At 41.0% G+C, this 16642-nt stretch overlaps 1 long non-coding RNA gene across 1 annotated transcript in view; it reads right to left on the bottom strand.

Annotated features, from left to right (window-relative positions):
• The window catches only part of LOC130177490 (uncharacterized), a 34513-nt gene extending 20222 nt beyond the window's left edge, over positions 1–14291 (bottom strand). The window contains exon 1 of the long non-coding RNA XR_008829024.1: positions 13917–14291. This is a non-coding gene — a long non-coding RNA (uncharacterized LOC130177490). The remainder of the gene's footprint in view (positions 1–13916) is intronic.
• Positions 14292–16642: the final 2351 nt, after the last annotated feature.

Below are 16642 nucleotides of genomic sequence, written 5' to 3' on the forward strand. Positions count from 1 at the left end.
ATGACCCATGGGCACTGGAGGAGGTGTGACAGACAGCAATGCCCAGCAGGTGATAACATCTTCCTGTACAATTACTGTAAAATGTTACGGTCACTTAATAGTGATCTACCTTAAAATCCTGCCCACCATGTGTTGTGTGAATCTCTTCAACAATGGCTTAGTGTGAAAATGAATAAACAAGCAGTTAGGTCAATGTAACCCAACTAGCTGGTCAGCTGCAAACCCCTAAAAAAACTTCTCGACCCAGCATGAGCAACCTGACAGTGTGTCCATAGTACCCAAAACAGCCTAGAATTATGAACAAGCATAAACAACCCAACATGCTAACATGCTAAGCTAAGATAGGGAACATTATACAACCAGAACCTCAGCATATTAGCATTGCCACAGCCTTACAAAGCTGCTAGCATTACTTTAGACTCTTGGTCTTGTTCCTCTGTCAGCAAAATCAGTCAGTACAGAGATACCACTGAGACAGAAACAAAATAGATGGATAACACATTTTCACTTCGACTTACATACTATATTACCTTGCAATGAGCACCACTCATCATCTGGTTTCACACCCTTCTGTCTCAAACAACCAGCACCATATGACGCTATTTGTCAGAGATAAGATCCACACAAGTTGTTGAATAGTCTTGACGCTGCATTGCAAAACTGTCACAAGAGCTTATGTTTTCCATTTCATCACATTTTTAAGCTACTCTGTAACTATTTGTAATTAACTTTGGTGTGGAAAAAGTATGCATTGCCCTTTTTCAACAATTGGAAATGTATCCTTTCAGCACCATGGACAGACAGTTTCTAAGATCCAGCAGAGGGAATCACTTTGTTTTTGTTTTCTGTTGTCATGTTCATGTGTTTCTGTAAATACTTTTTTCCGCAGTCGAGTCGCTGAGCTGCGAGCATTGTCAGCTCTTTATTTGAACAAGCTGCCTGTCAATGTGCCACACTGACGTATCTGTGCTTGTGCACTTGCAGAACCTGACACAATTCTCCTGTGGCAAAATGGAAAACACTTGCAGCATACCGCCTGCCTCGTATTGTCTGATGGAAAGATTAAAGCCAATCCAAACAAAATTCACTCTATCCAGCTCTGAGTTGGTCGATGGTGAGACCACCAGAGGGGAACAGCTCGCTCGACTATGTCATCAGATCACATTATCATTGATCTCTCCCGCTCTCCTCCATCTGTCTTTGTCTTCCTGAGTCTGCCCTGTGCTTTCAGTAACATTTCTCATGGCTCAATGTTGCCTCTCATCTCGTGAGTGTGACATGAAATCGTGATGACTTCACCAGAATAACATGCATTCGAGTGCACGAAGAAGCCGTTTTTGTCCGGGCTGTCAATATCAACACCTTTTCTTTACTCTAATTCTTAACAACCTTTGTTGACAATGTGAAGAAATAATGTGTTGGGACTTCAGCTCTTGGTAATTATTGTCAGTCTGGTTTTGTCTTCACACCAAAAGCATAGCATGCATTTCTGCCACAATCATATACCCTCCTGTAGTGTATTCATTCACGACACAGAGAATTGTTTACAACAATTATTAAATAAATTCTGAGATGAATTCAAAAGAATAAAAAAAAAAAAATAACATAACTGCTGCTTTGAGGATTTAACTTCACTGTCAGGAAAAGGCAAGGTCGCCCACATAGAGATTTTCATGGAGGTCAACCACATTTAAACTGTGCCTTGGTTAATTGAGTACTCACTAACTGAATAAAATCCTTACTGAACAATGAAGATCTGACCCAAAAGACAGAAATTCCATTTTGAATTGCTATTGTGCTAAGGGCAATTATCAGAGTGATATGCACATGTGCAAATGATAATAAACTTGATGAATTTCAGTCTTCAGCAAACCAGATACTTAAAATATTAAATAATGCTTCTCTTAGTAAAATAGATCCAGAATTTTGGTGACAATTGTGGCTATTTAAGATTTTTATGAAAATGAGATGTTACCAAAACAAGATGTACAACACTCTGATTGTCTCTGTTGTGGTCGACGTGGAGTCTGAATATCTCCAAATGTTTTCCATATGTCTGGCAACTGCACTGACCCTTCTTACTTAAACATGCCAGGGTGGATGTGTTCCACATTGGACCGATGTGTAGTGGTGTTGTTGTTTTACTTTACATGAGTATCACAGCAGTAAAAATTCCAGGGAAACCTAACAAGGATAGGTGGATCTACTACTGTGCCATGTCTAAAATTGGAGTAAAGTAAGCCTGCCACTCATTCAAAACATTATTGCCAGCAGAGGACTTTTACGTACTCCACATTGATGCGTAGGTGTATGGAAAAAAAAATCCTGCTGTTAAAGCTCACTCTATGAGACAGAGAGTCACTGTATGTGAAAGCGAGCGTTACGGCCAAATGTTATAATTGTTTATTTGTGTCTTTTGGCTTGATGGCGGCGTGTCACTTCTGTTTCCCTGATCCGTCTGTGAGGGAATGATTCATGTGGACAGCACCACAGATTATACTGATGATTACCCAAAATAGCCCTGGCATGCAGCAATGTACAAGTTCATACGTGTGTACATGCGTTGAGGAGTGCATGTATGTCATAGTACGTGCATAAACATTTGTTCATCTATCTATGTTCACATGAAACATGTCTGCTTGTGTGCGCACATTCCTGCCTTCATGTGCGTGAAGTCTGGGATCTGGTGAGTTTCTCTCCACCCATGGTGGGCCTCTCTCAGCCAGATGGATGGTCTCAGCCAGTGTCAGAGAGGTGACAGCTGGCTGGCCCGGCCTCTCCTGGCCATGGGTCTGGATCCTGTCCTCTGACAGCTCCTGACAGCTCCTGATGGGTGACGCGTCTACCGCACCCCCCACCCATGAGCTTGCATCATGGAAACTCCTGGTTACTGAGAAATCAATGATGTCTCACAGCGTGCTTTAATGAAATGTAAATGATATGAGCCACACCCCGGTGAGATGACGCCTGAACTCATAAGTGCTCTAAAGGAAGTAGCCACCCTACTGATGATTGAATAATTAGGCCTTTTTCAATGGTTGTAAAACAGGTTTTACAGAGGAAAAGAGTAATAGCTGCTCCACTCCAGTCTGAAATAACACAACAGGTCTTGCTTCAGATTGAATAGCTATAAGAACTCATGTACCATGTCAAAAATCTCATTAGGTAAACTACACACACTACCACAAATATCTCTCATAAAAGTTGTAAATTAGACTAAGCTAGTGCTACTTCTTTCACTTCATGTGACACCCAGCTCTCCCTCCTGGCTCTCTTGTTCTCTCAATCTCAGTCTTAAGTGGCCTCAACATTACAGTCAACTCGTTAGAGAGGCTGGAGGTCTTAAGCTGTAGCGACCTGGGGAGTGGTGCTGGAACTGGGGACTGTGTACTGGGACTTTGTAATGTGTGTGAGTCATTATTTTCAGCTTCCATGCAGCAGGCTGCAGGTTTCAGCAGGACGGAGATGGGGCTATGCTAAACCAAACCTGCTGGGTTCTGTGTTAATGAGACAGCTCTGCAGGGATGAGAAGAACACACACAGAGCAACTCAGGAGACGTCTGCTGGCCTCCCAAAGGTAATTCCCTTAAATGAAAAGCAGACTGCATGCTAGTCATTGTTGCATCAAGGGGGTGAGGATGAATAGTGACGGGGTTGTATTTCAACACACCTCCCCATGCTCTTATTACGTGGGCTAAGATAAGTGGAGGTAGGGTACCTTTTTCAGACACTCCCTGCTGATGCTCTTTCTTAACCAATTATCCTTGACTAGAATGACTTGTGTAACACTGGCTGTGTCACGCAGCTTTGGAAATGGATGCTTTATCCTATCAAGGCCTTTTCATTTTTCAGATTAAGAGTCTCTCTTGCTTCCAGCCAAGGACGCCAACAGGACTGAAGTACTCTACATCTGGGAGACATTAAGGACACATGGAAGAGGCTCATTTAAGGCTCTTATTAGCTCACCTGGCGCTTTAAGTAGGACCATTAATATTGATCTACTTAAAATATGAGCAACCTCAGTTAACACATGTCTGTTAGATGAGAAGGACTCAGTGTCCCTCTGTGCACCAGCATGTCAATTTCAGGCTTGCATCAGCCATCGCTATCAAACTGACCCAAGCTGTGATTCGAAGCTAATAGGCTTTCCAGATGTTCTTCCTTGTATTTCATTGAATCCAACACCTCTGCAGGGCCACTGTCCAGCCATAAATCACAGTCTGCGTGCTGCATGAGCAGAATGAGGGGATGTGGCTTGATGCATAAGTCACATGCTTGATTCATGAGCTCACTGTGAATAGCTTCAGGACACAAGCGAAACAATTAGCTGTTACCTTAACCTCAAGGCCACAAAGTCTCTTAAAGGGGTTTAGTATCCCCTTTATAAGCTCTGAAGCCCCAGCTTAAAGCCGTGGGGACAGCAGAGCTTTATAAGAATGATTTGGTTTTATGTGGTATTCTTGGATGACAGTCCACCACCAGTCACTGTGCAGTGTTAGCAACAGTTCACGGCTTTATTTGGTCCTGCAAGCGATCTTCAGTTCCAACTGTCTGAGATTAGTCAGGTTGAACAGATGTCTGATAAAATGCTCTGCTTTCATCCATCTAATGCAAATGTACTGTGTGACCAAGGTTGTTATTAATCTCTGCGAAGCATCAGGAAATTTTTTCCTTCCAATAGCTGAGCCAGACTAAGAGTAGGAATTACATCTGTATCAATATTCAACATGTGAGCTGATCATTTAACCATAAACACACACGCATCCATTCTTTTGCAACTAATCAAATTCCTTAATGTGTAATTTGTTGATCCTCATTAACCTTCTAATGAGCATCTTAACCTTGTGCTGCATTGAGTTAGGCCGTTAGACCATAGACCGTTCATTTATCAGAAATGTTATGAATCCATGTACAGAACAAATCACACAAACTCAAGATGGTTATATTTTACTCTAAGTCTTTTCTCCAACTGCCTTTTGGTTACTGAGGCCTTTGGGAAATCATGCCATTTCAAATCTTTCTCCTTTCTGAAAGGATGTCGCCTCTATCCCACTTTTTTAGCTTTTATAAATGGCCACTGGCGCGTCTGAAGTCTTCTAATGCGCAATCCATCTGCTCTTTGGCTCTTGTAGAGGAAATGAGCAGATCCATAATCTATACCTGCACTGGCAAGTGGAGCTGACATGGTGAAGAGAATGATCGATCTGGTGTTAAGGGTTATCTTTCAGGGAGATTTGTGTTTGGCCTAGATATCCTGGTGGAAGGACTGGGTGAAAAAGACATAGCGCTGGGTTTTTTTTTATTGTTTTTTTCCACTATCTTCAGTTCTCCAATACCATGAATCATCAAACATCAAAAAAAAAAAAAAATCTGCTACAGACGCCAAAGTTTATGACCCGTTACTCGCACGCTGTTAGACATTTCCCAAATAGATCCCCACCCTTAACATATGATGGTGTGAGAATTTGAAGTGATGGGAATTTAACTGTTCACGCCCACATTTTAACCTCTGTACAATAAAGGACCTCTGCATCATGAATATATGTTACATTCATGAAACTTTACATTACGTTAGTTCAGTCGGCCATGTAACAGTTTCAAAAGGCATTTACTGGGTCTAAATATTTAGTAACAAATAATGACTACATCAGAACTAGTTTGTGTGGTGCAACTTGTTTTCACTTAAAGATATGTAAATCTCAGTAAACACTTGTGAGGCTAACTTTGAACCTCAGCTCCAGGTCTCCACAGTGACAGCCAGAAGCCTGGCACTGTTGCCTCCCGAGAGCTAAGCCAACAACAAAGCAACCAGAGCAGCTGTACTGACTGTCATAAGATCATCCTGTTATTTATTCTATACAAATTACTTGCATATGTTCGGCGCTGCCTTGCCTTCAAGGTTAAAGCTCACATCCGAGCCTGAGGAGGGATGTAGAGAGGACAGTTGGCAGAGTGATATTTCCACGCTCAGCTGTAGCCACTACAGTATTGTCTCTTGTTCCCCAGCCACACCTCGCAGCAAAGCCCAGACGCTGAGAGAAATGAGTTCCAGAGATATTCATGTGCAATGTTCTGCAGATTCTTGGCCTGTTTGTGATCACACCTTTAGATTCAGATTATAGTCAAATCAGAAGTAACTCAAAGGAGCACCTTCACATGGCAAACAATTACAATCAATGTCATTTGTCTGAATACAGCTGCCTGGTGTGATGGGAATTGGAGACGGAGATGATGATGTGTTCTTTCCATATCAAAGGAGTGGTCATGGTTTCAGGATCGCTGTACATCAGTGGCATGTGGTGAAAGGTCTGACTGATAAATGAGGGAACTAATTAGAGGAAGTAGTAATGCGGGGCTACGAGGCGGCTGGAGCTCGAGGTCCGGATGTCTCGTCACTTGCAACATGGACCTGTCAGGATGCTCTGTGGTTGGTGCAGAAACTTGACAAGCTGATATTAAGCCCTACCAAGCGCTCTCCATGTGAGGAGATGAGGCCTGCAACAGCTATCCACATTTATCACAGGACTTGTAAATGTCAGCACAGGAACTGTTGTAGACATGACATGCAAACGAAGGTGTATGTAAACAAAAATAGGTCATAACCTGGATTCCATTACAGTACATATGTGGCCTCCTGCCACAGCTTCTATTCAGTAACTGGGCTGTGCTGTTGCTCCGCTTACGTAGCTTTGGCTAAGGTGGAAGATCTATTTGTAACAGCCTTTTAATATACGATACTAAGGTCATTTGTAGGAAATAAATCATAATCTTAACTTGGGCTGGGTACCAATTCAAAGGTAGCAAAGTCAATGACACCATTAACAATGGGACAGCCTCGGAACCAGCAATAGCAAACACACTTTTATTTCACTTCCGAGTTGCGTTCCAGGAAAATTTTATGACATTTCAGGTCACCGGCAGTTTGTTAGTGAACTTTTCATATTTAATAAAATACACTGATAGCAAAAGCCATTCAGAAAGAAAAAAATTGGAGCACGTTTCTCTCTTAAAGTCTGGGCTGTTCCACTGGGAATGGTATATCCACGTGTTCCTTTCCTTGACATTCTCCTTTGCTTTTTAACAAGCTCGCAGAGACACATAAAGCCCTTTTCGTCTATCCAGAGAACAAGGTTGATGCAACTCCTCTGAGCAGATTCTCAGTGGAATTCTCTTTCTCCAAATGCAAATCAGACTGCAAGAAAAAGAAATCAAAAACTAATCATCGTATCATGCACAGTGGCTTAAAAATGATTTTAAAATTCCTACAGCTGTGCGGGTTTAGACAAACCAGCATGCTTGTTATTGTATGAACCAACTATCCACTAAATAGATGCTATTTCATCTTCCACTGTATCAAGTATCACTAAATCCTGAAGTTTCTTTTGTTCTTTCATGTTTTGAGGCATGTTTCCTCATTGTAACACAATTCATAAATGCTGTCCTGACTAGGATGTAATGATTAAGATAAACACTTTGATGGTATCCTTTTGTTTTGAAATATGGATCTATTATAAATGGGCTCCTGACAAACAAACACATGCCTGGCTTCCCCAAACCTCCTCAGAGGTTTGCAAAGCTCAGAAAGCAACAATGCCACAGTAATCATGAAAGGGAATAGCAAATCCTCTGTATGTCATGTGCTCTCACCATATCCATCAGCTTGAAAGGAGTGCTTTAGAATGGGTGGACAAAATATACATATCCCTGGATTTGACATTGAATTATTTGAACCTCTGCTAGGGCATAAATCCACCCCATCCTAATCCTGTGGTAACTTGTAAACAGTCTACTGCTCACATGACATGCCTCATACCCAGTGAAGCATTTTTCAACTTCTTTCTTGTCTTACAATATGTCATGCTTCGAAAATCTGCTCTCATAATAATTCCAATGTACAGTCAATAGATTGTGGTTTTCTTCCTAACGTCCCATGGTGTTGTCGTGCTGTCTCTCGCACAGGGGTGGTGCCAGGGGGGTGGCCTGGGGCCCCCCAAAAAATCTGGTTGCAATGAAAAGTAAAATGATTAAAAAGAGGTGGAAAATGACTAAGAAGACGTAAAATGCCTAAAAAGAGATTTAAAGCAACTAAAGAGCTGCAAAATGACTAAACAGATGTAAAAAAAAAATGCAAGACACCTAAAAAGAAGCGCTGACCAAACAAAAAGAGATGCAAAATGGCCAAAAAGGAGACGCAAAATGACCCAAAATATATTCAAAATGACATCAATAATGTACAGATTATTGTAGCTAAGAACCAGGGCTTCAAACTTACTCATTTTACAAATGTGCCCCCCTTCCTTAAAACTGTCCCCCCACCCCCCCATAAAAGGTTTCTAAACCTGCCCCTGGTCTCACAAAAACATGTGTTCAGTGCTGCTTTGAGAGGTGACTGCACGCTGCACAGTGTCCAGACTCCTTGGCCCCCACCTTGGCTCCGTTCATTTGAATCAGAAAGAGCTTTTCACTGGATGGTGCTGTAGTCACAGAGGAGTTGGACTCGACTCTCCTCTCTCTTTTCTTGGACTTCACAATAACTCAGTGCCAAGGGACAAATATTCTTTTTTACTGCAAACCTTATATAAGCTTTCACTGGGATAAATGATTTTCTTGCAAAAGTTAATGTATGCCTGATTTTTATGATTTGATCTGAAGCACATGTGGAGAACACCTACGATTATGAAGCCATAGCTGTAAAATGAAACAATGCGTGCTGTTTTTTTGTGTGGTCACAGATAGATATGTAATCCTTTCAGTGACTTACTGAATTAGTTTTGCGCTCAGTTCTGGAGAATTTCAAACTTCACAATCTCCGGGATAAATTCACAACAGAAAACGTGTCTGTCGTTTATAAATGACGAAAGCACAGTGTCACGGCAGACGTACCCTTTTGCGAGAGTCCAAAGCTCAGATACGCTTCTTCCTTAGTATATTGTACAGGCGTCACTGCACAGGCCCCTCTGCCCTCATAAACACATCCAGAAGGGAGTGATTATTTCTCAAGATGTGGAGATGGAGGACTTGCCAGTTCATGCCTCTTTATGAGTGTTTTGGCATGACGGCTTGTTCCGCCTCACAATGCTTTTGTTCCTCTTGTTAGAGAAGAGATGCTTATCCCAACCACCCTGTGGGCCATGTGTCTCTGTCACCTTGAGCTCAGCAACTGGGCTGAGAGAAGCAGCACTGTGGGTTTCTGTGTTTGTGTCTCCCTCCAGTGAAACGCGCCATATCAAGTGTCCCCAAATTAGCAACAGTATTGCAGGTCATAAAACATGGCATCTCCTTTAATCCACAGTGACACGACCATGCCCGCATTCTCTCATGTTGCAACATCAGGAATGCATTTTCATCTAATATGGGGCTTCTCAGCCATGTTCGTGCATTTTTGAGGGGACCAATTTGTCCCCAGATTGTGAAATTTGAAGATGTAATAAATCAGAACATTTAGCAGGGATATTATGAGTGGTTGAAGTGTGGGCTTCGGAAAAAAAATTTGAAAAAAATATGTGCTCAGTCATAAGAAAGAATTTTATTTTCCATTTCTTGGGGGAGACGCCTTAATAAATGCCAAGGAGCAAGTTTGTTATTAAAAAGACTCAGATAAGCTTTGATGAGTCAGTTCTTAAAGCTCAACTTTTTCTTGTCTTATCTTTTATCTTTAATTAGGGATAAAATCTGGTTTTCCTAATGTTTCCTGCCCAACACAAGCAAAATGTCAAATCTTTTTGTACAGCAGTATTTGCAATTAGTCTTCCACACACACACCTCCGAATCAAATTACAGTCAACTGAAACGAAAAGGAAATTTGAGCACTATCTGCCAGTGAAGATCAAGTGATATGATTGAAATCTCCAGAACAGCTTTTAAATGGACCTTGTGGTGATTTTTCTCAAATTAGGTTGAATTTTCTCAAATTAGTTTCAGAATAACACCAGGGAATATAACGACCTCTGCTTTGAATATGAGAGTGTTTTTCTCTTTTTCATTCATAAAGTTGAAGAAAAACATTGACAATACTGTAAAAAAATTTAAAGAAAACCATCAAATTCTGATATTTGTTTAAAGTTGCCATGTGTTTATTTCAATCACTGTGTGTCTACATTGCTCTCTTTGGTATAAACTATGCAGTCTCTGTTAGGAGATTTGTGCTCTCTGGAGTCAACAAGACTGAATAATGAAATCATCACTAGCCCTCAAAGACCAAATCATCTCTGAATACCTATCATTTTAATTATATTGTACAAATACTACTGGCTCTTTTCCCAGACCTATACGTACAGAATCAGTCACACAAGATTGGGCTTGGCAAATGTTTATTTTCCCAAATACCAAATGGGACCCTGGGGATATTATGCTTCATTCCACTTTGTCTCTCACTTCAAAGGTACTGCTGGGAATCGACTGACATATTTCACTGAGCTTATATGTCCTCTGAACAACTACGAGACGCAGAAAAGAGCATATTATATAACCTACTGTATATGTGCATATATTACTTCATAATTTCTAATTTTCAAAGAAGTATTCTCTAGCAATGAATAGTACAAGTCCGCACAACCCAACAAGCAATAAAAATCTGATTTCTGATTCTACTTAGGGATCTTTATTTCCCATGGCCAAGCATTATCCCTTTGCATCAACATTAGCGAGGAATGTGCTGGCTTCATACCTACAGACCTCATAAATTAAAACGTGTAGACAAATTACACACAATGGCAACAAAAAAATAATAAAAGTTAGACGACAGAAATGTGAGCTGTGTATTTAGCGGCATGCTGTTTGACTCTCTGGCTCTATAACAGAGCTTTTATTATTGTGCTGCTTCCCGGTACTCCTCAAACAAACTCTCACCCTCGCTTAATTAAATCCTCGATTGAAAATGTGTTTGTGGAAAGAAAGGAGATATTCCATGCAGAAAATACTTTTGCAGACAATTCATGGCCCTTTGTTTTCCCAAAGAGGGCTGCTCTCACTCCAACCCAGATTGTGTCTGTGTTTGTTGGCTTAGAAGTGAGTGAATTTATTTCTAACATGCTTTTTTTTTTTTTCTTCTTCTTCTTTTTCAGCGTCTTTGTGGTGGAGTTTTACACTGCTGTAAGCTGACAGTCAATAAGAGGCACGGGTCGTACGAGCAATTATAATACTCAAGGCATCCAGGTTTCCATACCTGACATTGTGCTGAAATTTTATGACACTAATGAGGCATCCTTCTTACTCCGGTCAGGAGATGTTTCCCTGGAAAAGCTTGCATTCTCGGTTTGTTGGCAGCTCTCACCACCTCTAATGATTCATCTCTTTTTGATGGTTGTTTTTAAGGGCTAGGATAAAGTCTGTAATTTCACCTGTGGTAATTTCGACTGGTTTTTCTTGGGATAAAAAGATATGACGCTTGCTAATGATCCACCTTGAACCTTCAGTCTTATTTTGAAGGAAACCTGCTGGACGATACTGTCTGCTCTTTTTCAATTCCATTCCTCAGTTCTTTTTAGCAGGTTACTTTATCTGTCTTAGTTTCCATTTAGCTTTCAAGCGGCTGTTAATGTTTTTGATGTCATCACATGCTAATGCAGACTAAAACAACTGGCTAAAGCCACTTGACGTGAAGTTTAAAGGCATTCCTCATGTATTATCACAGTGGGGACTTGTTCCAAGCCACAGACTAAAGCATGCATAATGCTGCTTTCTTGCACATGCTTCATGGTTTGGGATATTTTTGGCACAGCGTGCTAGGGAGTCCACGACAATCTGTGCTGTGAAGGCGACGGGCCTGTTATGATTGACACATTTCAAGTGGGATTTGCAGGGATTGAAAGACCATGAGTGCATTAGAGGAGTGGAGACATGATGCCAGAGGCAACACCTGAAACATGAGTTGCATGAGTTTCAAATGAAGTAGCATTACAGTCACTTTCAATCTGTGCTCTGTAAGAAAATTAAGTATAGCAGCCAGTAAAGTCCAGAGAAATATGAATCCACTTGCTTCCTCATGCCTTGACACTCTCTCATTCACGTTCCTGGTGATATTTATTTACTAAAACAGTAAGATGATGGGGAATTTGTCTTTTCATTCCATGCATGCAGGCTTGCATTCAGAGGCCAAATAACCTCCATTAGGTGGAGCCCAGTGGAGTGGAGAGCAGGAATGCATGAGGGATGGTAGCTCTGAGAGTGTATTTACTGTAATGAGAAGCAGACAGGAGGAACTCTGAGCTTCTATTGTTGTGCACAGGTTTGCTTTGGATTCTTGTCTCACCCCTGCAGGCTACAGACCCATGAATATTTAAATAGGAAAGGGACTTCCTCTAAACATCAATCAAAAGCCCATCTATTCAATTACTGGCCTCAGATCTGAGATGTTCAACCAACAGCAGCTTCTGATGAGAGGAAATTCAGCCCGTGGCAATGCCCGTGAATATTCCAACCATGTGGACAATGACTCAATTAAAAGCAGCCCCTCAATGGCTGGCAGACCTTCAAGAGAGGAAAATCACTGGATATTTTTTCAATGACACTGCACTTGGAAGAAATTCATAAGAAGTTTTAGTCGTTTGAAAGGGGATAAGAATACAGCAGAGTAATCGCAGTAAAGAAATATTATCCACTTTTCCAGTATGAAAATTTAACTCAATTCAGTATTTTCTCATAAAGTATGTTGAATAGGCTCAAATTCAAAAGGCACTTTCTCTCTCTGAGCACATTTCATCCTTGATAAATGCCAGAGGCTAACCCTGTTTCTTTTTTGTACAAAAAGCAAAAGAAAGCATTAGAGAGTGGGTGTGTGGGTGTGTGTGAGAGAGTGGGAGGCCAGGACTGAGATGGGATCAGATACACAAACAGTAATGTAAAAAAAAAAAAAAACATATGAGAAAAGAAGTGATGAGAAAGAAAAACAACAGCTTTGGACACCTGTTCAAAGAAGCTCTGTTTGGCCTCTGCCATGAGAAAAAGATGACTCACACTGGCAGGGGATCAGGTGATTAGACGTGTGTCATGTAGAAGCACCAACATCTCTGTCAGTGAGCAAATGCACACAACAGGCCCCCCCCAATCTTTTTTAACCACAACAACTGCTCGGCTCAGCCTGCAGAGAAGCTGTGCTTGACACAAACCTATCCTCCACTAACAAGAGCCAGACACATCAGCCAGAGTGCTATTCTTGGCAGTCAGCACTGGTCGTCTATGAAAGACAGATCATGCAGGGAGGCCAGAGGACTACTAGAGGGATTTTACAGCGACCACTGCAGTGGTTATAGTTAATATAATGTTTGCTTTCTGTATTATCTTTACATATTGTGGCTTCCTGTTCGTGATTTGGTCATACTAATTGAGTTAATCACAGATCAGGGTGTTGTGCCCCCCCAGCAAAACTGTCAATTTAGTCTTATGAAGACAAAAAAAAAACCATAGAGAATTGCCAGAAACACAGCCAGGAGGTGACCGCAGCGTTAATTAAACACTACTCTGATTAAAAGGAATTGTTTGACATTTTGGGAAGGACATGCATTTGATTTCCTGCTGAGAGTTAGATGAAAAGATCAGTACCACATACCATATGTCAGTTAAATATGAAGCTGGAGTCAGGAGAAGGTTAGCTTAGTTTCGCATGACGAGTGGAAACGGGGGTGCGGCTAACCTGGCTCTGTCCGTAACCGCACTTATTAAATGAGCTATTTGTAAGTTTTGCTTTTGCTACATAGCCACCGTCAGCATTAGCCACACACAGCCCGCTGACCCATGTATGGGCCAAGTAGACGGTTCTAGGAGTAAACTGCTTGAACATTAAACTTCAATATAGACAGGCTGTACCTCCTTAGATCGGCTAGTCTCTACAATTAAAATATTCGGCTCATTTTGCGCTAACCATAAGCACATAAATATGATTCATTTTTATCTACCAGGGGAGTGTGGTGACTGCCTACCTTTAGATGTGTAGAACTCCGATTCTCTCTCCATTCCTCCATTGTTTGTATTCCTTTAGTCCATAAGGGTCCACAGATCGCAAAAATCAAAAGGGTTCCTTAGAAACGTATTCCAGGTTATGAATATAGTCATGACAAGTCGAAAGCAGACGACCAAGCTGCTGATCTTCCCTCACTTGTCCTCTCTCTTAGTCCAGGTGCATCTGCGGCTGTGTTAGCAAGTCTGCTATTTGTTTGTTAGCTTTCTGGCTGCAAAATGGAGGCCTCCCTTTAATGATCATGGATGTACATCCATAGGAATGATCTAATCAGTTTTCACTTCAGTGGCATAGGGCAGGGGGAAGACAGCATGCTTAACCCAGGTAAGACGTAATGACGTATTCTCTCTGTCGGAAAAAGCCTTTTTTTTCACAGCTGCATGACGCTAGCTTCTAGACAGACGTCTCCCCTGACCAATCAGAGCAAAGTAAGGGGGGCGGGCACTTCAGAGGCAAAGCCAACAGGCTTTGAGAGGTTAATATTTTTTAAAAGTGTTTGTAGATCAGATTGTGTTATATAATCAATCACAAACTTTGCCATGGTCTTTTTTTTCTATGTATATAAGCCATTTATCAAGATTTAGGTTGGCTTTGTTTGAAACAAAGTGTAATAAGTTTGCTTTTACATAAGATTAATTGAAAGGCAATCCAGAAACCCACTAAAGAGATGATGGTGAAATATTGTAAGAGCTGAAAGGAATCTGCAAGGCATTAGGAGCCTCGCTTGGAGGAGCAGATGAAAGGCTCTGCACTTATATTAAAAGAACTGCTGGGGAGGTGAAGGATTCTCCTCAGGAGAAATCAAAAACACTCTTTTCCCACTGGGCTCACAGACAGTAACTCACCGGCTGTCAATCCATTTTAATCAAATTACTGTGATGTTTCAAATACTCTATTTTAAAACTGGAATGACATAAGTCTGAGAGATTGCTAGCTTCACATTATGAAAGCTGTTTTCAATCACATCTGAACAATATTTCATTGTTTTTGGAGCTTTGCTTTAAAGGGACTGTGAATATGAGAGGAGATGAGCAGAGAGCTTTCTGGCAACATCTTATAATGGCAGATGTGAGAGGAGCGAAGGCTGGGAAGCTGTAAATTATTTCTGATTTGAACAGAGGAATATGTTTGTTTACTTTAGCAGATATGAATCGTACAGGAACAATTTGGTGGTGTGAGGTTTTTCTCGAATGATTTCTCTCGAGGTGCTTTGCTTCAGCCAAATGACAGCTAATATTTGATGAGAAGGACTCTTGAGTAGAGTAAATAACCTTCAAGCTATTAAAAACCTCAAAATATGTTGCCACAGTCATCGGATATCGATATAAAGGGTCAGGTAGTGAACTGAGGCCAGAAAATACTTTCTTGGTTTCTGTCATAAGTGATGAAAAGCAGATTGTCCCCAAAAAAAGTATCAGATAATTAGCTGATAATGTTCATCCCAAAGGTGGGACGTGGTTAACAGGCACTTACCATCAAAGCGTGGAAAAAGAGAGATCATCCCTCGTTTAACCATGCTCTGTAAACCTTTCTAACATGTATACCATATGTTTTACACCTCTTGAGTATCATAAACGTGTTACAGGCTTCACAGACACAGCGGCCTGTCCTGACACTGAATCACAGGATTCCCTCAGCTCACCTAAATCTTGGCTGCACTCAACACCTCAACACAAACGGAACTGTTTATGTTGCAAACAGGCTCAAAAATGCTTGCAACGGGATTTATGAGTAGGATGTTACTGCTCTGTTTTATATGGTTGATCCATCCAGCGTGGGCGTAACGCTGTCCAGAGGTATTTACACCTAATATCTGTTAATACCCACTTCAATATGGTAACAATGTTCTCTCTCTAATCTGTCATTTTTGGTAAAATGGGACATGTCAGAGGCTTCAGTGGTGTGACAGTGAGATATATCAACATGAGCTGTGCACCACCGTCCTCACCCTCAGAGACAAACAAGACCTGCGCTGTGCCTCCAAGCATGCTGAGGCACAGGAAATGGTCAGCCATCACTAAGGCCATAAACTGAAGTCATGAAAGTATTGGATGTTCCTTGTACTCTGCAATTCTTTTTTTTCTGTGCTGCTTTCTAATGAGGCATGCTTTTATAAAGGGCTCCTAAGTTGTAACAAGTGTCTTTATTAATAGAACAGTAATAAGGTTTTGATAGGGGCACCTCTTGGGCAGACTTGGTGGTTTAATACAGAGTAAAATACCAGGACCCTTTATGAGTCACTAAATAACTGTAGGGTAGGCTTATTAGAAAGTGAGCAAGTCATTAATAAAGGGTTATTCCACCACAAAAGTTCTTTATAATTAGAATTGAACAGGTAGTTTAGGACAAAGCACACTGAGGAGCATATAGCAGGCAAAGGGATTCTTCATAAAACAAAAACAATTGATCTTATAAATGGTTTATTACTGACATATGAGGCATTAATTAAACACAAATAAGTTATTCATTAACCACTGATTACACCGTTAGCCACAACTTTTATAAAGTTAGCTTTGTTAGAAAACGGGACCAACTTTTCTCACACAGACTTGAAAAATTAATTCAATATTTCTGAGTTAGTTTGTGAAAACAAGCGGAAGTCAGTATTTTCGGAGAAATTTATATTCATGTATGAGTCAGTTATGTTATGTTATGCATTTCATGATTTCTTTCACATTAACACCCAGA

Source organism: Seriola aureovittata, chromosome 11 (genome assembly GCF_021018895.1).
Source record: "Seriola aureovittata isolate HTS-2021-v1 ecotype China chromosome 11, ASM2101889v1, whole genome shotgun sequence".
NCBI classification, from domain to species: Eukaryota; Metazoa; Chordata; class Actinopteri; order Carangiformes; family Carangidae; genus Seriola; species Seriola aureovittata.